Below are 25,801 nucleotides of genomic sequence, written 5' to 3'. Positions count from 1 at the left end.
CCATTTATCCTGCCCTCTCCATCTTACACAGTACAAAATACCTCTTTACTTGGAGAAGAAAAATCATTAAATTACATCAACAACAGACAGAAAATGACGTTTTGTAGCATTTTCCAGCTTGCAGCCTCAGAGTTTGGGAAAATGCAGATTGTCACAGCCAAATATCAGATCTCACGGACCAGATGCATCCCTGAGGGCTCTGCCTAAAGGACCTCAGAGGACTCCAGGACTCTCGATGGGAGGCTGCAGCACCCCGAGCTCCTGAGCCCCTTCGGCACTACATCCTCCTGCAGCAGGAAAGCCAAGAGCTCCAAAAATAAAACACAGCACCACAGAATGCACAAAACAGTAAGTCCTAAATGAGTATCTGAAGAGTTCACGTCCCAGTGTCTGCAGGAAGGCCAAGAATCAAACCTGGATGGCACAGATGTCTCCCAGAGATGTGCCTGTGCAGGACAGAGGTGCCCCGAGGGAGATGCTCAACTTTCGCTGCCTCCTTTTCAGTCGTTATCTCACTCCATCTTGCTGCTGCAGTCAACAATGTCTCTACCAAACGAGCACTGGTATCATCTCCAGTGCTTTTACTGAAATCAAAGATAGTGGGATCACGAGTAAGCTTGGAATGTTCCTCACTTCAGACTTCATACAGCTGCGGCAAACCTTTCCTTGCATGTTTTCCTCATGCCTTCCTTTCATCCTGGGGGGTAGCCACTGAAACCCACTTGAGTTTCCATGGGAAAAGTGTCTAAACAACTACATAATAATTAAAAACAGAATACAATAATACAAAAAAGAAAAAAAAATCCCATACCCCCATTCTTAAAAGACGTTCCTGGGAATGTAATTTTACCTGCCTCCTCGCTGCAAGCATTATCCAGCAATCGAAGCTCTTTGATCCATCTGTCTAGTTGCTGGTACAAGGAACTCCGCGCTTTACCAGATACCCAGCACAAAAAGGGAGGTTAAAGGAAGATCTGATATACTTCTGAAGAAACAAACCCACACAGATTTCTCACATGCTCTTGTCTCATCTCACCCTGAACTTCCTTGAAGGGAAAACGACACTTTTGAAAGGAGAATTAGAGACCTGAGGAGACGGGGCAGGAGCCTGGAAAAAGGACTGAAGTCTCATCCTGAGGTTATATATATGGAAAACTCTTGGTCAGGAAAAAATCCACCCAGCTAGATGTGTATGGGAGAGTTTGAGAGATACATGGCAAGGGTTTGCTAGACACCTGGACCACTTTACAAGGCTCTAGAGCTGGCAAGGCTGTGACCACCACATCGGTGTGAGCAGAAGGCAGCAGGCGAAGCAACCACAGAGCAGCACAGGAGTGCCGGGAGGACAAAATTACAGGAGGACAGCAGGCACCACATCTCCTCCTTGCTTGGATGTGTCAAGGAAGAAGAGTAAAGACTGGTTTCCTCACGGTAGCACCCACCACAGTGAGATCAGGCGTTGGGAGTGGACGTGGGGCAGCGAGATGGGAACCGAGGGGAAGGTTCTCCTGAGCCAGGGTGGTGCCAGCTGGTAAATGGCCAGGCCACTGGAGAGAGTCGTGTGATAAAAGCAGTTACTGCTACAGGGAAACGCTGTCAGCTTCCTGAAGACACCAAGAGGAGCCGGGGAGATCAAAGTCACCTATCTGTTGCTGAGGAGGAATGCTGGTGCTCTGCCAAAGCCACGCGGAGAGCATGCAGCCAGCTCCTTCTCCTGCGCCTGCAGCATCCCTGGGGATGAGAAGGGGGAATGTTGTCACCAGCAGGGGCACAAGCAGCTGCACAGGAGCTGGGCACCACCAAAGGAAGGTGCTGGCAGCCGTGGGACTCTTCATGAAAACCAGGACTCCAATAAGCAGCTCGGGACCTGATGCGCTCATTCATTCAGAAGTTAAGCGGTGGTATGTAAGCTCCCTCGGATCAAAAGGAAAGGTAAAAGAAAATTCTTTGGAATTGCCTTTCCCGTTACGCATGCTGGAGTTTACCAAAAAAGACATATTCTGACTGTTTGAAGCAGCCAGTGAATGAATGGTGATTATTAATAGGCTAGGCAGCTCGTTTCTGTCACCAATCAAGTGGCTCCCAGCTGTACAACAAGCCCCAAAACGTGCGATGCGATGTCCTCAGCCACAGAAAAGGAGCAAAAATAGCAGCTGAATCGCAAGCTGAGCGAGGAGAGAGCTCAACAGCTCTCACAAAATCCCAGGGATTGCTCTGAGGCTGCAGTGCTTTCTGCAGCCTGTTCGAAACCAGGATCCTGGCCCAAGGTGTTCGTTCAGACAGGCAAGTACCCGCAGCCTTCCTCTCATGGGGCTTCTGCTTTCCAGTCACCCAACGCCAGGTGCATCAGCCCAGGACGTCACTTCTCATCCAACCCAAATGGCCAAGGTGTGCAGAACAAAATAGGCCACCTTAAGAGAAGCTCAAAAATAAATAGCTTTCTAGAGAAATTCTGACAACCTCAAAATCCTCCGATTCCATGACAGTACAGAAAAATTACGTTACGGCACTTCCTCATTTCCACAAAATCATGTCTTTCACTTCCTTAAAGCAAATACTATGAAACACTTGAGTTAGGATTTCTATTAAAAACTTTTTTTTTTTTTTTCAAAGATGCACCAGATTAAGTGAATGTATTTAAACGTAGCAGGCTGACAAAGTCCTGAGAATAATTACAAAACCCTTTTGTTAAGGAAACCCATCTGAATCAGAGCAGACTAAGAGGAACAATCAGCCTTTCAGTTGCTGGTACCCAAATCCTGAAAGAGGATGGCAGATTTTTCTTGCGCCCCCCATCCTAGGAGTACTCCACGCATGACAAGTTCTCCAACGTCACAGCGACGATCCACACTCAAAGCAAGCTTTTTCTTGGCATTTATGCACAGCCTTCAAGCCACTGACATCAGCACGGCCTTTTAAAGAGGGGACAACAATTCAGCACTCATTCTGCTGAAAATATCCCAGTCTGTGAAGACCAGAACATTACCTCCTTTATCTGGTTTGCAGGGGCACTTCTTCCCATACACGTGGAGAGCCAGAGAGATACAGGATGAGTTTTAACACAAAATATCCACAACACCACAACAGTTAAGATCCAGATTTAGTTATAATTGTATGGAGTCTCACAAAGAATACATTTTTATTATTATTTTTAATTTTAAACTTTCCTTCTTAAGGAGAAAATAGTGCAACATAAAACTTCATTATAAACTTCATTATAAAGGGACTCATTCTTTTAGAGGGACAACGGAATTTTGTTGCTTCGAGCTTCTAGAATTAAAGTTCTGGATATTTTATTAAAGCGTGTGAGTCAGTTGGCTGGCAGCAGTGTCTGTTCAGCAGCTCCCCCAACTATTTGAGCAGCAGCAGCATCTCAGAGGACAATAAGAAGACTGCCATCACCACCTGCCCATCCTATATACGCAACTAGTTGCAATTAAAAGGTCTGTGACATTGAGAACAAAATCTGAATTTAGCAAAACCTTGCATGTATATAAATGGTAGGTCACTCAAGCACCTAAAACATCCATTTCCCACTCTTCCCAGCATCAACCAAAGGTGGAGCACAATGTCTGCTTCCCACCCCTCAACGTTTATCCTATTGTCCAGCTTCCACATTGCCTGAGCTATAAAAGCAAGAAAAAAATAAGTGTACATTTTAAGACTTAAAAATGAGTGTTTTGTCTTCCTATATCTTTATTTTCTTGGATAGCCTAACCACAACTGGACACTAGAACAAGGACCGTGACACTCCTGTGCTCTACAGGGCTCTGCTGAGAAGAGGGAAGAGAAGGACAGACAGTGTGCTCCTAACCTGACATGTACTGACAGAGGAGTACACACTTCTTTAAAGAAGGTTGGATGAACAAGGACAAATACCCAAATAGGTTCTCCCATCTCCCACTTCTCTTATTTCCTTCATCACATTTTCATCAACTTCTCTGTGACACCCATCTCTCAAAACCCTTCGTAGCACACACAGAAAAGAAGGCACAAGTTGGGTGCAGAAGTGACAGCCTCACCTTTATTTTGACCCCACTATTAGAAGCTACTGAACTGAGAAGAATCCAAGCCGAAGACAAACCATGCAGAGCTGTATAAAATGTGGGTTATGTTCCACCTACACTACCTCAACTGCAGCTAAAGCAACAGCTGAGCGAGCCTTCCCTTCCTGCTCCAGCGAGTAAGGCGATGCAGGTTAACATTGCTTAACATGCACAAGTCCTTTAGGATCAAATACGATTTTATTGTGCTTGGTGAAGAAACAGCAGTCTTAGTAAAATAAAAAAAAAAAAAAAACATGGTCTTGATATGGTAACTATAAATATCATCGTAGTTAAACTTGAATTGTCAAAACACTTCCACAAAGAGTTGGTTTTGTTCCTTGGAACGTAACCTCTGAGGTCAGGAGGTTTGCTCACCATGCTCATCCACGTAAACATTGCTTAAAAGAAACCTGAAATACTAAAGCATCTCCTTCAACATTTCTTGCTGTTTAGAGAATAAAACACCATGCTCTTTGCAGACTGGGATTTTGGTGTGAGTTCCAGTGTAGCACCCAGCCTGACCGCAGGGCTATGGGGGAGCGTGTATGTGAGCTAATGCAAAACCTAAATCCCAGTGTGCAGCTCAAAAACTCCAGCAGTGGTAAAAACAAAGAGAATAAAATGAGTGACACAGTGCTAGTGAATTAAACACTCTTATTTAGGAAATTTAAGAGTGGGACCTATTCCTCCGCAAGAAGGAACAAGATGCTGCGAGAAGCTCAAAGGTGAGAGACTTAAAATATATATATATGAGGACAGAAAAATATTTTTGTATCCTTACCCAAAATAAAAATGACTTTTCTTCAGAGCACTGAAAAGGATAAAAGGTTTTAGAAAGAACCTCAAGAGGGTTCAGTGATTCAGCTGACCAAGGCTTGAGAGGACACTAGGTCACAAAGGGGAGACATGGACAAAAGGCATTCAGAAAACTGGAAAAAGATAAAAAAGGACATGTGGGCATGCAGCTGAAGAACAGCTACAGGAGGTAAGCTGAAGAAGGCTGCTTTAAAGACAAGTTTAGGAAGGTTAAAGTTGATTTAATGTAACTGGAGACAAGTAGAGATGGAAATAATTTGCCCATTGCTTTCTTGAAACAGTATGTACCCGTGGTTATTACCAAGAAATGAGTCTAGAAATGAACGTCAGCGGGACAATTTCATAACTAATGCAAGATCCGTGCAGCCACGGCTTAAACAGCAGCTACCTCTCGCAGCCCACTCACCTAAGCCCTACAGACTGAAGGGAAAGGGCTCGCTGGCCCACTAGCTCGTCCATCCTCCTCTCTCCTGCCTACACCGGGTACTACACCCAAAAATCCCCCCTCCCTCACTACATTCAAGTACCGTCCCTCTCATTTCTGCATCGTGGTTGCCTCCAGAAGCCCCGCACTGGGCTCCCAGGTTGTGCTGAACATTAAACTCCTGGCAGGAGCCTGCAACAGCCCTGAAGAGCTTCTCAGGTGAAGACAAGAGGCCAACGGAGAGAGGAGGACAAGGCTGACTTGCATTGACATCTCCCTTCATATCCCTTTTTTCTTAAAGGTTTAGAAAAGCATGAATATGAACCAATTAAAGCATTATGAGTATGAACCAATTATAAAGCATTAACATGTCTCAATGTGCCATGTCATTTACAGAAAATCTGAACTTAAGGTGTGTGGTGTTTTTTTTTTCTTCCAGCACAGAGAATTCATCCACTAAGACGTATAACCAACAGATTACAGAAACAGTCATCCTTGCAAGGCAAGCCAGACCATTTGAAATATTCATAAAACGCAGCAGCATGTGTGAAAATGAACTGCTCAGCTCCCTTTAGAGCATCGTCCTCAGAAAAGCAATTCTTGCTCATAAATCCTAAAAATAGAGAGAGGGCATAAAGAGGATTTTACTTCTAAACAGCACCGATAAACACTTACGGTTCCAGTGTCTGGTTTCTAAGATGGGCGTTAAAGAACTGAAACAACCGCAGAGAAAAAGACCACAACGTCTGGAAGACATTGAAGGATGGATACACCACCGTGAAGGATGGGAGATGGATAAATCCACAGAAACTGCAAAACAACTGGGTTACAGTGTGCAAGCACCGGTGAAGGGAAAAACTCAGGTGCTTGCGGGCTCTGTGGCTGCAGCAAAGGGCTTTTCAACTAGCAAAATAAGTTTTTTTTTTGCAGGGCCAAACTAATTGCCACGACAATGAAGGCCCGCAGTAAGCACCGTGCTTGGAGGTCACACCAAGCTCCTGCACCCCACAGGGCACGAGGGCTGCAGGAGCCCCCGATCTGCTCTGCCCTCCCAAAGGACACAGACCTGGGGTTTCAGAAAGGACCCTCAGTAGAGAGGGAAGGAAAAATTAACCCGCCCCTCTGGTGGTTCCTGGTACCAGCACAGGGAAACCAAACAGCCCTGCAATACCACAGTGATACCAAACTGCCCCTCACTGCTTCCCCGGAGCATCCCGGTCCTCTCCTGCAAGATGTCCCTTCCCACAGCACATGTTACTGCCCTAAACACCAAGGCTGATGATCTCAGATTAGCACGTAGCATTTCCAAAACGCTGCTGTTACTACCTCTGGTACACAGAAACTTCTAGAAAGAGACAGATCTCTGTGTTTGCCCATGAGTGGGACCACCCACCTCAGCTCCACAGACAACAAGCAGAACTCAAAGTATGATAAATTCCATCGAAACGTTTCCATGCCGAAATAAGGCAGCCTTAAATCACTGCAGCCTAATCCTCCCGTGATTTAGCACGCTTTAATTTGCATGTTTCCACTTCACAGCTATGCACAACCCCTCCCATGGGCATGGAGAAGCTGGGTTACTGAGCTGACTGGAGACACGGAGGCCGTTCTACAAGAGGAGATGACAAAACTAAGCTGGTATAGCAAGAACCGGGCTGCCAGGAGATGTTATGGGTACAGAAAGGAGCCCGCTGGTTTCTAGTGAGGAAGCCTGTTGTATTTGGGAAGTCACTCGGTTTTACCATCTGCCCTGATTTACGCCTAAGAAACGTGTTGTTTCTGAAATCCCTGGTGTTGTACACGACTGTACCACACCAAAACCAGCGGAGACGTAACCAGCAGCACTTTGATTCTGTGCCACTTCAGTGTAAATGCTCGCAGTTAATGGAAAAATGATACCATCAAAAGCCTGCGCAAGAGCTCGACAAAGGCATCTAGCGGTTTCTGTCCTTCCTGCCACTCGGCCCCACGCTGGGTGAGGGTGTGATTACTAATTTCCCTGGACAGCTCAGCATGGGACAGCCTGAATAGCATGGCCAGAGCTGGGGACAGTCCGTGGCACCTCCCGACAAGCAGCGCTGGGGGAAGATTCCTGCACCATCCGCCTGCGACCACTGCCACGTCCATCCCTGGGGAGCCTCAGGAGTGGCGACACCTGCAGATTGCCACTAGATTAAAACAAAATCACGAATTGAACATTTTCTCCAATAAACGAGTTTCAAGGTTTCACAGGAAACCTTTCACAGGAAACGTCTGGCATCATTTCTCATTACTTGTGCCCTAAAGTTCAATAAAGGAAGGCTTTCAAAGCCTAGCACCACAGCATGCTGAAAATCTTAGCGCTGGGCTACAAATAACAAGGGATGCCAACGCCACTCACCTTCAGCTCAGACAGGGCACAGAGATAGGCTTGGACAAAGCCTACACAGCAGATTTGCAATGCTCTACGATGACTTGTTTCAAAAAGAAAAAAAAGGAAGAGATTTCAAGCCTCCCACTAAAGGCATGCACCTGCCTCAGATGGATGAAGAAGCTTTTCCAGCCATACTGACAGCAGCAAAAACATGGCAATACGACATCTAGCTGGTCCTTTGGAAGGAAAAAAAAAAAAAACAAAATTATTTAGTGAGGTCTTGAAATTTTAAACCTGATTTCTCCTTGCTTTGACCATAGCCTCACAAGTGGTGCCGGCAGCAAGCCCACCTGGCACACGTAAGGCTAAAGATCCACTGCTTGTGAAAATGAATAGCTTAAGATTAGCAGATCAGATCTGGTTTGCCATGGCAAACCTGCCTTGCCTGAGGAAGGAAGGAAGGAAGGGTAACATTCACGACCCTGCAGCTCTCCTTTGCTCCGCAGGATTGACGGAGACAGGTAACGAGGCAGAGACCCATTTAGCAGGCAGTGCTGAACCCATCAAGGAGGCGTCAGATTTAAGCAGGGTTTAACCTTCATCACCATCTATGCCGGAGTCGGAGATGTTCTCAGTGCTCACAGGCAGCTGTATTCACCAAGCGATATGCAACTTAGGCATTTAGACGTAAAGCAGACGTAAAGAAGTATTTAGATGGAAAATAGCAGTTAATAGCGTAACTCGAAGGTGTGACACAATGCCGTGATGGTGCTGCTTGGCAGTGGAAGTTCTTATCATACGCAGGAAGCTATTTTCTGGGACAAAGCTTACAGCGTGTTTTCAGCTGCATGCCAACTTAACAACTAGCATCTTCTAGGACTGCTTGAAAAAAATAAATAAAGCAGCTTTAAAGAGCTAGAAGTTTTCTTAATATGATGATTTTCATATTGCACATAATTCGTGTTTGTCTGCTCTCTCATGCACTTCACTCAAAAGTGATTTTTCTTCTTCTGCAGGAGAACTCTGGTGTAGCTCCTGTGCTCTACCCTGGCATCAGTAATTTTGACAGCATCAATAACTTTGTTAGTGCATTTACACGTAGCCAAACCTCCAAACTGCAGCCTAAATCCTTATTTAAAAAAATTCACGGAAAAACATACATTGGTAAGCATGTGAGAAACAGCACAAGAGAGCTATTGCTTGGCAGAAGCGTACGAGTGTTTACAAGCTTCAGGAATTTGGTCGGGTTCGGTGATGTATAGGACAAGTTGCCAAGTAACTGCATTTTCTGCGTCTCTCTTGGCGTGGCACTGCAGCGAGCCTGTTCAAACCCAGCAAACAGCAGCAAAACTTCAAAGCTCCCCCCTCTGTGCAAAAGATGTGACTTGATTCCTCTTTACAAGAACCCGATTTCACAGCAGAAGTCATCCAACAAATGATTTTCCTTAAGTACGGCTAGGTTTGACCCTGAAAATGTACAGCCCACACCTGTGAGTGAATATTTTCGGGGGAAGGAGAGGTGGCAAGCAGCACTGGGAGCATCTAAGTCAAATCCCAATTCCTTCCTCTGTTGGTGAAAGTGCCCTGAGCACTGTGCCCTAGGACGACTCGTGGTGTGGGGAGCTGGAGGCTTGGACTTCAAAGGGAAAGCAGCAACCCAGCTGAGATGGCCCCTCTCCTCGTCGGGACTGGGCCCCGTGCTCAGGCTGCCTTCCTGCTCCCTCATCTCTCCGGGTCCTGCACGAGCCCCAGGGCTGCAGAGATGCGGAGACAGATGTGGAAGCAGCCCGTGATCTCCCAGCTGCTGACCAGACCCCTTGAACATTTCATGGCTTCACTGCGGCAGGAGCAGCGCTTGCAGGGATCGGGTCAGGCGGTCACCCGCAAAAGGCTTTTTCGCCCCTTTTGAAGCAGCAAAATCAGCCCTAAGCTATTCTGCTGTAAAAAGAAAAAAAGCGCAAAGACGGCACAAAAAAAGGAGACAGCGCACGGAGGAACAGAGAAAAACAGAAACAGGAACCCATCAGAAACACAGAATCACAGAATTTCTAGGTTGGAAGAGACCTCAAGATCATCGAGTCCAACCTCTGACCTAAAAAACCCAAGCCAGGCAGATTTCATGCATCACAGAAGGTGCTAATCACAACGCCATAACTAGAGGCCGAGCTGAGCTGGGGATCTCGAAGCCAGCGTTCGCCAAGGCAGAAGAGCATCCCCAGACCTGCAATACGTGGTCTGACACCAGAAGCCTTTCCCTAAGATCCGGCTTCCAAACTCTCTGCCATCATGGCTCAAAACACAAACCAGCCTCTTTCTGTGCAAGATCCCTGTGTCATCACTGTGAATATATACGCCCTGTGCAAAATGGAAATCCAAGGGCTGCTTTTTTCATTTTAGGATCCACGTGTATTGTTTTCACGTTGATTGTAAAGATAATCTTTTTTATTTTTTGTACTGAGCGACAGGGTCCCCACTAGCTGGCTGCAGGAGCAGAAAGTGTAGAGAACAGTGTTATAATTTGTGTGTTCCCACATCAAGATGAACCAGGAGTTTCTGCAGTGGTTCCCCCACTCCCTGGTACACCAAACAAGGTGAAATTAGCCCCTCTCTCTTGTTCTGCCTCAAAATAAGAGAAAGCTAATTACAGATATTGTACATACTTGGCTTCACTTAAAGCTAGATGGGTTTCTTGGCTGCTTATTTGGGATTCTTGATATTTGTGTCCACCTAGCCAATGCCTGTCCCGCTATTTAATTTCCATCTCTTATCAGCATCTGGACACTACCATATCACCTATCAAGGCTAATACGAAGCAATTATCTAAACTGGAGTTAAACCTTTTCCTATGCTTTCATTCTAGATCTCTGCAATTTCAGTATTACTTTATTTTTTTTACTACTGATTTTTCATTTCAAATACCTGCTCCCCTCCCTTTAAAAAACAACAACACACCACTGGAAATGAAAAGCTTTAAGTTGATAAGTCCTTATTTCTCTTCCACATTGCAATCTCACGTGCCCAGCCACGAAGCTCTACAAGCGAGCATTGCCAGCATGAACCCAAAACCACCCATCGAGCTCCGAGCAGGAGCTGTTTCCACAAAGACGGCCGCAGAATTTCAGAGCAGCATCTGCAGAGGAGATGTGTGAGCGGGGTGTCATCCCTCCTTTCTGCCCCAGATAAAGACACGGCACGTTTACCTGCAGAACAGAGTAGCACTTCATTTCTGAAGCACTCGGGAGACAAACTATCAGGCGGGTCATTGAAGTACATAAGAGGAGCAACAAGTACCGTAAAGTTATTTCAGGTGTCCTTTTTTTCCCTTATTCACTCTAATTACATTAAAAAACTCAACAACTAGATGCACCCACGGAGGGTTACAGAGACAATCCAAGAGCTCGGACACAAAACAGACCGATCACCCTCATCTTTCCCTTGCACTTTAACTAACTTTGTGACTATAGGGCTGAGATGCACATGTGCATTACCAAGAGACCGCTGTTCCCCTAAAAGAAGAGGATAAAAACCTCGCCACCCCCCCCAGCACACCCCAACTCCCACGGGCTACACCAGACTGTGATGGTGCTGCATGAGCAGGTGCCAGCCACCACCGCAGGTCCCGAAGGAAATCCTTTATTCATTTTTAGCACCACGAGGTAAGGCAGAGCCTGACCAAGCAGAGCTCAGCCATTCCAAGCACTCCTCCCCTGGGACATCCCTCCTAAATCCCAGCAGGATGAAATTTCCCCATCCTCTGGCTCTATCTGGGGCTGCAGTACAACGTCCTCAACCCCACCCCCAGCTGAAAATGACCCCTTCAGGTGCAGACGACGTGTTCAAAGCACCATAAGGAAGGGATAATTTGGGAACTGAGGTTTGCTGGCAACAAACTTCCCCCCCCACAAAGCACCATTAGCAATGCCGCTGACTTCATAAGAATCACAACCCACACTTTACGCCACACCAAAAAAAAAAAAAGAAAAAAGAAAAAAGAAAAAAGAAAAAAGAAAAAAGAAAAGCATTAAAAGTGAAAGCTTCCCATTCAACCTCAAATATGCAGTCGCTGCTACTGACCCCAGTGAGTAATCCCTGTGCAATTCAACATCTCTAAGGCAAGGCAGGTACGCCACAAGGCGCAGCTTCCCACCAGCACTGCCACCGAGCTGTCCCCAGAACCTACCGCACTCGAATTCTCAGGAGAAGCCCTCTGCTGCTTTCCACAGCAAGGGCAGGAGCCCTTCAGGAGCAAACCTTTTCCTAGCAAGAGTGCTGGTAATTTTGGTTTAAATGCAATTACTTTTTAGCACCCAAAGAGAAAGTGTTCCAGCTTTGATCCTTTCACTTGCCAGGGCGGCTGTAAGTAGAAATTGCTCACCTTCGTTATCCTGTCACAACACAGCTGCTTCAAGCCCAAGTCCTTTTTTTCCCCCCCACTTACAGGTGTAAGGCGTAAGACACAAATAACAGACACGAGGCAATGAGGTTTTTTCCTACACAGTGCTGATGGCTGAGGGCCTTAATATAAAGGGGCAGCTATGTTAATTCACACTCTATTGAAGATGTGACACATCTTACCCCATCCCTTTTTTTCTGCAGTATCACCTGCAACCAGTTTTTGGGGCTCTGCCACTCCAGTAGCTTGGCCCAAGGTACAAAATCATCTTGTGGTATTATCCACATGATGCAAACCAGACGATTCTCCAGCTTCTCTTGGGCTGTGCTTGGACCACGACAGTTCTGACACAGGGCTGACTCAATCCTCTTCCTCTCCAGCCATTTTTCCTGCCTTCTTCACACCAAAACCTTACAACCCGCCAGCTCCTACAGGTTTTTAACTCCGCAGCCTGAAAACCACAGCTAAGAATAGAGGAGAAAGATCTAGATTTTGTGATTTTGCATGAATAGAGGACAAAGATCTAGATTTTGTATGGCACTGCTTCAGGGTACACGTCTCACCTACAGGGATCTACACATAATATGGAAGAAAATTTATTTTTTATATCTATATATACATACAGTGATGGAAAGATGCGTGTGTGTACACGTGTACTTTCTCTTTTTTCCCCACTTGCAGCTTGCCAAACTGCACAATGTATTTTCTAGCAGGGTAAACTGGCTGCATTTTTAGACCCCACACGCCATCGAAGGTAGGAGAAGCACAGGAGGAGCCATTCTCTCTGAAACAAACTGGCTTTAAATTCCACAACATAACTTGTGAGGTTTAGTAGCCTCACACGGGCACTTCAGAGGCAGTGCAAACCTGCACTACACGACCTGTTTCAGTTTCAGGGGACGGAGCTCAGCATGCCTGTCGAGCTCTGTGTCTCCATGCCCACTTGGGAATGCCCCGTGGCTGCCAGCAGCAGCGTGGCCAGTCCTGTTCAGCTTGTAGAATACCTTTCACTCAGAAACACAGTAATAAAACCTGCTCAGAAATATTTTAAGGAAATTCATGCAAGTGACAGACAGATTCCTGAAGAAGTTTTTTTTTTTTATTTAGAGGCAGGAAGCGCTTCCAGCTCTGGCTGCATCCCAGTCTGGGTACGCAGGCAGGCGCTGAGCACGTCTAATCCCATCCTGAAGGGGATGCTTCGCTGATACTTTCAGCTATCTGCCACCCGTTTAATCATGCTCTTTTTTGATTAGTTGGAAGAATCAGGTCAAAATGTTCCCGGACCCCAGGACCTAGGTGTGCCACGTTCATATCATATTTGAGCTCTGCAGCACATTAGCTCAAAGGAATTACTGTCACACTCAGCTCTCTGATTTATCAGCAGAACTTTACTAAGCAAAATCCTTTGCCATCTAGCCTGTGCTGAGACAGATGGGGCAGGTCTAATACCATCTTAAGAAACTTCCAATTTAAATAACAAGCATACCAGCTCCTTGGCTTACTGTCAGAAGAACAAGAATTAGTTTTGCTTACTTTTTCCTGCCAGTAGATCACAAATACCATCATAAACCTATTTCTGATCCTGCGACATTGAATCTCTACCTTTCTCTAACAAGAACAAAATAAAATCAAATCAGTAAGTGAAAACATTTATCATCACCGAACAACTTCAGAAATGGAATAAAACTCCTCTTGCTGGCTGCCAGATCTGCATCTTGTGCCTCAGAGCCCCCAAACTGGGTAAGCCTGGGTAAGTGGGCAGGCAGAGCTGCAAAGCAGCAGTAATTTGTCCACTTTGACACCAGTCCTGGTGTGACAGATCTGTGTTACAGGATGTCTATGGGATGTCTCCTCCTAAAAGGAGATCTCTGCTCCAAACAAGACTAGCGCACCACCCTGCTTCCATGGCCCCCCTTCCTGCAAGCCCTACAACATGAGTATGGCATTTGAAAGGGTCCTGCTCTGCCTCCACCCTCCTTCCTACCAGTAAAAGACATCTTACCAATGAAATAGGAGTCATAGTTACACCTGTGCTAATGAGGTTGCACCTGAATTTCAGAGGGTTCATGGTACAGTTCAGCCATTCTTCTCTGCATTCCAGGGGGAGAGCAAGAGAAGCACCACACATTTCAATGCATTTACAAATTTTAATTTTTAAACAGATGGAAGAGATGTTTAAAAAGCTTGATGTCATCACAAAAATGGAATAAAATCCAATGCCTTCACTTCCAGGTGTCATGGCTTAACAAGGTCAGAAAGAAGCATGAACATCATTCCCACCCAAGAGGATTAAGGAATGTTTTCTTTGTGATTGCGCACCAAAATTAAAAAAAAAGAAAGAAAGCAGCTTTGTATATGATAAATAATTATCATCAATACAGAGATCAAAGGCGAGATTATGCAGATAGCACTCGTGACACTGAGCTTTCATGTGTTTTCTTGAGCAGCATCAACTGAAGAGCACGCCCAAGGGACATCCACTCCTCTAATACTGCGTGCCCAAGACTCAGCTTTTGGGGACTGAACAGGCAGTGCCTGCACAAGAGGAGGTGACCACATGTTGCTTGTGTGGGTCCTGGAAACCCCCAAACACGTGGAGCACCTCAGGGCTGTGGGCTCACAGGGCGAGGAACCAGGAGATGGATGGGGCTTGAGCAGCTCCAGGTGGGGCTCACGCAGGGCCTAGCCAAGGCCTGGGGCCTGCAGCCTGGCTCCATCAGGGCCATGCCCTCGGTGGTGGCTGGGAAGGGGCTGTCCCCATGCACAGGAGATGCCATCGAGCTTTGCTGGAGCAGCTTCCAGCCAGGCTGAAACACCCCGACCCAGAGCCTCGCTGCACACCGTGCCCCGACCACCCCTCGGGACCACCATGACCCAGGTTTTTCCTGGCGTGGAGCCTCCAAATCCACTGTGGGGCAAGGCAGAACATCTCTGCTGGGGAAATCCCAACCAAACGAGCCAGAGGGGACCATGAGGAACCAGGATTTCAGTATTCCTGCTCCTTGACATTTCCTCCCAGTGCCTAATGGGGGCTACAGGGAAGCTGGGGAGGGATGCTCTGTCAAGAGGAGTGTCGTGCTGGGACAAAGGGTAGTGGTTTTAAACTGAAAAAGGGTAGATTTAAATTAGATGTAAGGAAGAAATTCTTCGCTCTGAGGGCAGTGAAGTGCTGTCCCAGGCTGCCCTGAGGAGCTGTGGGTGCCCCATCCCTGGCAGTGCCCAAGGCCAGGCTGGACGGGGCCTGCTCTGCTTGAGGGGTGGCACTGGGGGGGCTTTGAGGTCCCTCCCACCCCAGACAATTCTATATTTCCATGCATTTTTATGATCTGGGGAGAGCTTTTTTGATGTGGGAAACACTTTCAGAAATATATACATTTATATGAGCAGATTGCTAACCCATCTTGGAACGGAGCAAGAACAGATAGGAAGAGGCGCTACAAAACACCCACAATAGCCAGAAAGCAAGTTTGGAGAGATTTTAGTGCCCCGGAGCCCCGCTACAAGACAAGACGGTGCTTGCTCACACCGTTTCCAGTGTGGGCACAGATCTCCCAGCCCACAACCCTTCCCCAAAAGCGACGACGCTCGCACGCAACAGGGCAGCTACAGGGCTCGGAGCCGCCCGTGGCCTCGCTGACACCGCGTGCGGGTGCGATAATGCTCCCCCGGCCCCCAGGCTTATCTCAGCACTAGTTACACTAACTTCCCCTTGCAGTAAGCTATAAATAAGACAGCTTATGGGAAATGCAACACAAGGAAATGCCGGTTCCTGCCGCTTGGCTCAAGGCATCAGAATAAAATTCAGGCAGCACCGGCTGCATTTACTTCTGATTAATCAGTTGTGAAACGCAAAGCTTTAGCCTCTTATTAAGTTAGTTGTCAAAATAAGGTGCGAGTGCAGTATTTCGCTCAGGTCTCCAAAAGCCTGCATTTAAACAGCAGCAAGGTTACCGTTGTTTCAATTAAGGATGGCAACTATCAGGAGAAGTCTGGCCAAAATGTTCCAAGTTCAAAGAAAGTACAAGAACAAAGAATTCAGACAGACTGTATTAAAAGAAGAAAAACACGCTGAAACGCAGGAAACCACTGCCACTTCTCTGAAGTGTTCTTTCGCCTCCACCATTTCAACTTTTCCCCATTTAAAACTCCCATGGTGCTGATTTAACATTGAGAATATTCTAAACATCTTCCAAACACTGCCATGGCTTTCATCCTCAGACAAGGTGTTTTTTTTTTCAGTTCTTGTCATTCTCCCATTTCCCTGCATTTCCAACAGTTCAGAAGCCCCGATTATTTCCTGCAAATTCTTTTTACCTCCATCCAACTCATTCACTCCCACAATACATTATTTACTCAATAGGAACTCATTGTGTATGTGCATAAAAATACATCCACGGAATGAATTAGTCAATGTATTACATTTACCCAAACCTATATTATATTAAAGCAAAAGCCTACAAAAAGAAAAAAAAATCAAGGAAAAACCCTTAAATTTACTGCACACAAACCTGATGCTACTACGAGGTTTAGTATGGACTAATTGATTTTCTCAGAGAACCAACAATTCAAGCTTCACACTTCTACCCTGGACACTGAGTTTCCACAGACAGAAAGCAGACCAACGCTGATTCCAGCTTGGATGCCCAGACGACAACCTGGATATGACGCGGACCAAATTAATTTTAATTTCCTACTATCTGCTGCAGGTGTTGTGCTGGTGACGACCGCAGCAAACCCCTAGGAAGACAGACAGATACTGTTATTACCCGCTTTTAGGGGAAGAGAAGAAAAGCCAAGTGATTTGCCAAAGGTCACAGAGTAAGCTGGCACCAAACGCAGAGCCTCCTCATTCCAGAGTAATGAACCGCTGGAATGAATCACAGATATTTTTAAGTCATGTGAGGAACTATCGTATTCCTGCAGAAAAAGGCCTGGATGCCTTTCTAACACACATGCCACAAAGCGCCGCTCAAACAAGCCCGGCCCTGATGCAGAGATTACAGGCCAGGTCTCCAGAGTGCTGTTATGCAAGGGAGCCTCGCTACGGCCATCCGCTTCCAAAGGGGGCTTGCAAGGACGAGGTGTCCATTTGCAGACACCTGTGCGTTTATTTTCCTTGTGGATGGGGATACACGCTCGGCTGAGACATTTAATTGTATAAACTATACATTGCTTTAGTATAAAGCTGTACAAAAAGCATTCCCCCAGAGGTCTGCAGGGAACACAGCTGTGCTCCAGCTTCTGTGCCTATGTCTCCAAACCCCTCTTGATGGGTACAACCCACACCATTCCACCTCCTCAAGCTCCGTCCATCGCCTGGAAACCCATCTGCACTCCAGGACCACTGCCCAGGATCACTGTTCATTGATCTTCACCCCAAAATAGCTGCACCTTCATCACTTCCCTGCTCTGTTCAATCCGTTCCCTCCGCAGCTCCCATCCCAGGGTCCCGGTGACATTTGCCACGAAGCCACAATTTCTGCCCAAGCAGTCATACAGAAACGCCCACGCTGAACAGGGTGCCAGCCTATTTGTCCTGGTACAACTAAAAGAGCCAATTTGAATTAATCCTCCAATATAAGAGCTGAATGTAAGCTGTCAGCAATGTCTGCGACAAGACCTGGCTTCTCAAGAGCAGCACTGATGAGGTGCAACCATTTTCTCACAGCTCGACTCAGGGCAGGCCAGCCAAGCAGCATTCTCTATTCTTTTTCTAACATATTACACAGGTGTTTGTGTGTTCCTTCTGTACCTTTTGGGGTTTGCCATTTTTTGTGATCTTTGAGTCACAATAAATACGGTGCATAATATCCTGCACGTAATCATTTTGAGAAAAATATATTATGGCTGAGGGATAAAATCTACTCTGATAGTTTCCCTGTACAGATCAATGTTACAAAAAGTACAGCAGAAAATAGCTTGGTGTAAAATTTTTCTAATAAAGTAATTCCTTAAATATATAAAGGACAGAAATAAGTTATTACAAAACTGAAAAGTACTTAAAAGTTTAAGACAATTTTGGAATACTAAAAAGAAAAGCACACAAATGCAGCTCCTTGCAATACTTTTTAAAATATATATATATTTTAAATGCCCTGTTCTAACAGTTTAGTCAAGTTTTAGTAGAAGTTGAAAAAAAAAGTGCATTCATTTATTTCATCCAAGAAGCAATTTGCACACTGGTGGCAGATCCACCCTCCTTATTGAAAATAAAATCACTTACCCAATGCCCATGATACCTCAACAACTCGGGATCTTAAAGACCTTCATAATATCATTACTGCATGACTGTCTTAATGAACAGGACTACAAGTATGGGTTAAGGAAGGTGAGTTTTGACCAGAATTTCATTGACTGTGCCCTTCAGTGCAACTTGGAGAGCTGCTACAATAGCTTATGGAGAATTCCTCTGTCCAGTGGAAATGGTCAGTTGTTGAATTTCGTTAGGAACTTTTAAACAAATTCACCTTACACAATTCACTAGCAAGAACTGTAACAGCATAAAAAATATATAGCAAAGTATCATTAAAATGTGCAGTACATTTATTCTGCATGATATTACAATTACAGTTCCAAGTCAGTGATTCCAAAGCCTTTTATTAGATCATAAAAACTTAAGACTAGCTTATAATGAAATCTCTAATCAAATATGAATGAATCATCCAATATGACACAATTTCTTGAATGAAAAACAGATGGAAAAGTAGTAACAATTGAGTGGTTTAAATCACAAGATATTAGTTAAGCCAAAGGAGCAGATATTTAATCATAAGCACTTGTTTCAAGTTAAAGGAGACACTGGCTTAAGGTAGACCTCAAATCAAGCCATTTAAGTGGCGAATGCTAATTCAGCCCCAACCATAAATCTAAAGGAGATGGTTGCGGTGTGAATGAGTTCGTTCCGCATTCATACCCAAATGAAAACTCTGCTGTCCCATTTGCTTGGTGACAGATGTGGTTTGGTAGTGAGAAGATGGCAAGGAGGGAGGACGACATTCCTACAGGTACTCTTTGAGAAGTCAGGAGAGTCAGTGGTTTAGGAAAGCAAGAACACACAGAAGGAAACCGTACAGGTGAGCTAAGTGCTCACATTGCCACCCAGCTCTCAAAAGACCCTATTTGTTGAAGACATCATCCCATCTTTCAAGGCCCGAACACTTAAGAAGGCAAAACAAAGTTAGGTCATTACAAATTGGCAGTAGTCTCACGTTAACTTGGCCCATCAGCATTGCTGGGGTTTTCCATTTTGAAGTAACTAGGTTACACTTTTTGTTTGTTTACGCAGTGAACTGTGTCTCTGCCCAAGCCATTTTTGGGTACGGAGTGGGTTTTTGGGGGCAGGGGTGGGAAGCAGGTGGGCAAGTGGAAAAAGTAACAGAAAGGGAAAGTAAAGGTCTATTTAATCAGTGAACAGCAATTCTCCAAATCAGCAGCTGGATGATTTTAGGCATCACTGCACAAGCCATTCACCTGATATTCCCTCCACTGTCCAAAGAAAAAGCAGAGCCAAATATAGTCCTGAAAATCAATATACGCCGGGGAAGAGCTTCTAGGATCTTGCTAAATGCATCTTGTGTCAGAATAGGAATTCCTAAAACCCTGGGAATGCACGTGGCCGCTGGGCACAGACCGACGGCATCTACCTCCCCCATAGCAATAAACCATCCCTAGTTAATTTTGGCGTAAAGCACGCCGGGGAGCTCCGTAGCACAGAGCGCACCGATGAGAAGGAAACTTGGATCAAAGCAAACACGCTGCAAATGAAGCAGTCCTCGGCTGCTCCTCCACCCTCGCCCTCTGGTTCACGGGCAGAGCCACCAGCAGGCATCAGGACAGCGTGTCGGGACTCTCCAGAAGCCTTTACAGCCCTTGAAGGGAAACACAAGCACTTGTCTCCTAACTAGAAGAAGCACAATGTTTGTTACAAGCCACAGGACAACAGCGTTACCTGGAAAATGTAAGAGAAGAAAAAAAAAACAACAACAAAGAATGCCACACACAGGCTTCATCTTCATTTCCAAGTCTCTTTAGGGTTGCAGATGCAGGCAAAGCACGCATAGATTGCATTACACACATGGAAAACAGGACATGGCAAAGTCACTGATGGATCACATCTGAAAAACGCAGAATTTTCCACCGAGAAATGCCTCAAATCCATGATCAACTTTCCATGAAATATTTATCACTTTTCATTCATTGCACAGTACTGTTATTTTTAGAAGAGCCAGAGGCAATGGGAACAGATTACTGATTAACAATTCAAGTGAGCCTTTAAAAGTCTGCTCGTATCTTGCCATCTCCTCCTTCTCTAAGAAGTCGAAAAGTTTAATATAAATACTGTCACGCATTCAAAGGCTCTTCCCTCCTTCACCTGCTTTTTGTACAAAAGCAGAAGCACAAAGCAACCTTTCCCTCGCTGGGGCAAGCGGGAGAAGGCTTATTGTGAAAATAACACTGCAAACATTCAGAACTAAGGAAATCTAAGGAAATCTAGATTCAATCACTGTGAATTAATAAACTGAACAAGGTGAGGGAAGAATAAAGAAAAATAGCATGCCGGGTCTTGCAATAAAGCAAACTTTCCTGCCAGTTACCTCTCATCAAAGAAAACAGTTCTGTATTCGCACACTTAAGATTTAAGTGCGGCTTTTAGAAGAGGAACAAGCCATTAATAATTCATCCCACCTCCTCCGTTTAATAACTGTTTCCTCGTGCTTAAGAAAGGAAGAGACAAATATTGTTTTCCAAGACAAAACACAACAAAATCAAGTTTAGGAGCTTCGGGCTCCTGCTATTCCTACTCCACAAGCTCAGGACATCCACGGGCCGCATTTTGGCAGGCCCCCACGTGGTCCCCACTCCAGAAAACCCAAAGCTGCAGGAAAAGTGGTTTGATTTTTGGAGCTTCACGTACACGAATGCTTCAGGTCACAGTAAGAGTGCTTAATGGGCTGGCAAAAAGACTCTTGTCTTGTATCTATCCCCACACACAATCGAAGCACGGGCTTGAGCTGGAGTCCCTAAATTATCCTATGATTATGACCAACAAAACAGGAGTTATGGTGCAGTATTAACCAAGGGAAGAGGTCCTAATGCTTGAACTTCCCTGCTGCTCTGCAGGGAGCTACTGAGAGCCTCTAGATGTGCCAATTCCCTTGTCCGTCCTGCATAAATAACCTCCAGTTTGCTGACCGCATTCTGGGCGTGCTGCAACTTTTTAAAAACACAACAATACAGCAAATCATCGGGGGAAATTTGGGAGCCGGCTGAAGCGTTACACAACGCCTGCCTTGCTGAGCAATGAATTACAAAGGTGAACTTCACTGCTGCTTCCCGCTGGAAATACGCTTCTGTTATGCTCGTTGCAGGGGCTGCATTTTGTCCTGTAGGGTAGTAAATAGCAAAATGCAGTAAATACAAGGAAATAACCTTGTATTTACTGCAACAGGCATTAACCTGGCTTTACAGAGGCACATTAATGTACTATCAAGGTACATTAACCTGCCGTTTCTTCACTGTCTTAATAAAGAGCATCTTCACGGTGCTAAAATTAATACAGTAATTAATACGCTATTCTGACAGGAATAGCTGCAGCTTGTAAATATGCAAACAACAGGCTAACAAGAAGCTAATAAGCAAACAATGTTTCAATCTTAGTGTACGGTTTTGGCATTTAAACGATTTCTGAAGACCTCACTTTTAATGATGATTTACCCTCTCACACCCCGACTCCGTGGAGAACAGGGAAGAGTATTTTTAACACTAAAGGACAAGCCTTTCAGCACACGAGCTACGCTTCCAGAGCCTGATAAAGCCATACATCCCCGTTCTTACACGTCCCGGTGTGAACAAGGATGAACAAGCTGCTGTCTGCAGAGGCATGAGCCTGTCGGGAGCCCCAAATCCTGGCTGACCAGCCAGCAATCTGAACCCGCTTCAAAGCCCCACTGCGCCACGCTGATTTGGTACCTCTGTGAAGGGGCTTTTGAAGCAGCCACGCTATAGAAACTAAGCAAGTATCTGAAAATCCAGTGCAGGGAGAGGGCATCCCCTTCCTTTGAAGGGATAAATTAACAAAGACACGGCATTCTGCTCTGCTAGGCCAACTGGACTACCCACTCCTTCCTCTTCGAAGCCAGGATTAGTCTTTGATTTCAAAAGCCTGTAAAAGCACGTCACAGTATTAGTCCAGAGGCTCTTGCAGACCATTCATTCATACCCACATCTGCCTTTTTTCAAATCGACGTGGAATTGAGACTCCTAGGGAGTTAGGAAGGGCTCCTAACACTTCACAGGAGACTACTATCAATCAAGCTGCAAAAACCTGTCAGAAGACCACCACAGTTCTCTCCCTAGCATGCACGATGGCCTCCCAGACCACCAGGGGTTTGCAGACGACAGCTGGAGAGCCACCTCAAGAAGCCCTGCAGCAGCTTTCCACCTGATCTGCAAGCACTCCCAGAGAGAAGGCTTCACCTAAGGGGCAGCAAGCCTGGCTGCTTTTCCTCCACCATGCAGCATCTGTGCTCTGCAATGAATGCCACGATGCAAATTACTCGTCAGCTGCACTGAACCACAGCAAAAAGTGCTGTGATTATCACTATTGCTTCTACCATAGCTTGGGGAAGCAACCTTGAAAAGCCAATGGGAATGCCAGGGGAAGGGGAAATTCTTTCCTAATTCAATAAACGTGCTGTTAAGTGCTTTACACCCACAGGTAACCCCAGAATGTCACCTTACACCATGACCAGCATAATGGGGAAAAGCAGCTGGTCAGCTCAGACTTAGTCCCAATTTGCAGTTTCACTACTTAAAGCAAAGCTTTTAAGTTTAAAGAGAACTGGTTTACATCATATTTCTATCTAACATTTTTTTCATGTGTCACAGATACCAAGCTCTTCATATACTAAAGAAATTACTTAGGATTGTATTCACTTGCAATGCAATGAGCAACTGCAAAGTTTATACTGACAAGGAAACTACCTCCAGTAAGTCTTTTCAGTTTATCCAAAGTACCGTAAGTACAGCCTTGTAAAGAAACGAAACTCATTCTAATACTGAAGGCATTCTTAACAAAGACCTATTTGATCAAATCTGGAAGATGGTTTCAACAGTACGTAAGTGATGTTTTTAAGCAGACTATCTACAACATATCTAGCTATTTGTACAATTGAGGTCTTTAAGACTGGCTCCCCAGCTTTGCCCTAAGGAAAAGGCATCTCGTTTTAAAAGCACAGAAGAAAAAAAAATGTAAGAGGACAAGAGAACTCTATCTCTCCTTCCTTCCAAATAGATCAGTCTCCTTGGCTGCAGGCTGTGTAAATTCACTGCTAAAAAGACGAAAAATACCCTAAAACACACAAAATACTTAAAACTAGTCTGCTCATTTGCAGGACAAATTCTTCACACTTTTGGAAGTGGTCCACTGCAACTGATCCCAAACAGGCAGTGGCCACCTGCATGCTCATGCATCTTCTGCTGACCACAGACGCTGCATCTGTGAGGTCCTTCCTCTGAAGATCTCTGAATTCTGCAAGTAGACATTCAGGAAAAGCAACACTGCACAATAACTTCGACAATTTATCCCCTTTTCTACCCCAGGCTAGAGGCGCAGTAATATTCTGGTGCTGCAAAAAGAGAAAGCAGCATGAACAGGTTTTATCGAACAGATGATAATATTCCCAAGCGAGATGTGGGTTGTAGGGGGGTTGTCTTGTTTTCCTTTTACAAGCAAGTAAAATTCAGAAGCACCAATTATAGATGATACATTTCTGAAAGGGGAAAATGTTTCTTTTCTTCAAATTAATCCTTACTTTATGCAAAAAGGAGAAAATTCATCTTCTTAAAAACACACCTTGCTGCTGACTGAATGCCATTCTACTCCATTCACTCTGAAAATGGTTTCTTAGAAATGCTCTACACATTTGAATTCCATACTTGAGATGCTGCCACAGGACAGAGCATGCATAGGCCTCGGGTATTTTACATCTCTTTGCCACCCTTCTACATCAGAAAAGAACAACTATCATGGATCAAACTTTGCTTGGTTTGTGGCAAAGAGAAAAACATTTCAGCTTCCTACAAACACAATGCAATGATTTTATCTCAAGTATAAATGCAACTCCAGGGATAAAGGCTGCTCACTGTCTACTGCCACACAGCAATGAATTCATTCATCATGAGGGCAACAATTCAGTCGCTTTACCATGACCACGATGGGCTAAGGTTTTAAGCGGAATACCCCCAGACATGACTGAGCATTTTCGTTTTCCTTAAGCTGTTTTTCAACACATTTGTTTCAGCCATGCCTGAGACTTGGAGCAACACCCCACAAACCCATACATAACTTGTTTTTCCAGAGCAATACTTGGTATTTCTTCTCTTAGAAGAATTTGCAGCAAACTTCCTATAGGTAATAATGATAAAAAATAGACACAACAATGGTTTGCCCAAGTCCATCAGCCTGACTGAAACTTTCAACAATCCTTTTTTTAAAGCTCATCAAGATACACAGTATTATAGGCAGGCTATATATATCAAGGCAGATAGGTAAAGGCACTTATACGCCAGCTGATAAGCCACTTACAAGGTGAGTAGTATTTGCTTGCACTTACAAACATGCCAAAACATCTTTCTGCTTTTTGCCAAACACCTTTTAATTACCATTCTGACGATAAAAATATGTAAGATACACATTTCTAGCTCAGGTACGTGCTGCAAGGCTGAAAAGACACCTCCACAGTTCAGCCAAATTGAGTAAGTGCAGGATCCCAAGTGAGTAGCAATGGGGTGACTGCTGCCCAGAGCTAATGCTGCTTCTTGTCCAAGGTCACTTTTTCGCTCCCCTAACCCCAGAAGTCTCTCCTACCCTTCGCCCACCACACACATATCCAGCCTGGCCTGAGTTTTCCAGCATGAGACAGGAATCCCCATGGCTCAAATGCTGCTAGAAGTCATCTGACCAAGAGACATCACTGCCTATCTCACGTTATGCCCGCTCAGCACAAGCACAGCTCTCCTTTGATGTCTAGCTGTTTGTTTTTCAGCAGGCATACCGCTGAGCTATTGAACATACTCAAAATGTAGCCCAAGAGGTGAGGATTCCGTAAATCCTGAAGAGTTCGCAGCACCTTAAAGCAACCTCCTATCATCTGGGGGAAACTGAGTCAGGGCACAACGAACTCTGGCATCAGGCTGCCCAGGCTGCTAACCAGCATCAGCCTGCGGTGGTCTCACACTGATGGGCAGCTGAGCTCCACCACACCACTCTCTCACTCCCCTCCTCAAAGGACCAGGGGAGAAAACATGATGGAAGAGGGCTGAAGGGTTGACGCACGGACAGGGAGATACGTTGGCAGCTCCCGTCAGGGACAGAGCCAGGCTGCAGCTCCGGCCCGGGGCCTGCTCCTGTGGGGGCTCTCCGTGGGATGCAGCCTCCTCCAGGCCACATCCCCCTGCCCCACCGGGGGCTCCTCCACCCATGGGGGGGCTGCAGCGTGGAGATCTGCTCCATGTGGGACCCATGGGCTGCAGGGGGACAGCCTGCTCCACCGGGGGCCTCTCTCCTGCCCTCCTTCACAAACCCCGCAGTCTGGAGCTGGCTCTGCTCTCACACAGAACGCAGAGGCCTCCCTGCTGCCCCACATAAACACAGTGCACAGCCTTTTTCCTGAAATATTGTTACAGAAAACACAAAACACTACAAGCAACAATGAAACAATGAAACCAAGTCTAAAACCCATCCCACATTCATGCTACTGGCCATTGAC

At 45.5% G+C, this 25,801-nt stretch overlaps 1 protein-coding gene across 20 annotated transcripts in view; it reads right to left on the bottom strand.

The window, feature by feature from the left end:
- The window catches only part of HDAC4 (histone deacetylase 4), a 233,279-nt gene that overhangs the window by 125,145 nt on the left and 82,333 nt on the right, over positions 1-25,801 (bottom strand). Inside the window, exon 1 of one of the 20 annotated variants that reach the window (XM_021275823.4) lies at positions 12,015-12,151. The exons of 18 other annotated variants lie outside the window; for them this stretch is intronic. The gene's annotated coding sequence lies outside the window, so the exon portion shown is untranslated. Of the gene's footprint in view, positions 1-11,819; positions 11,977-12,014; positions 12,152-25,801 lie in introns of those variants that run through there. One more of the 20 variants, XM_013104370.5, reaches the window with a different exon arrangement.

This window comes from Anas platyrhynchos, chromosome 7, assembly GCF_047663525.1.
Source record: "Anas platyrhynchos isolate ZD024472 breed Pekin duck chromosome 7, IASCAAS_PekinDuck_T2T, whole genome shotgun sequence".
NCBI lineage: Eukaryota > Metazoa > Chordata > Aves > Anseriformes > Anatidae > Anas > Anas platyrhynchos.
The sequence above is the reverse complement of the archived record's forward strand: the minus strand, read 5'-3'. Positions and strand labels throughout refer to the sequence as shown.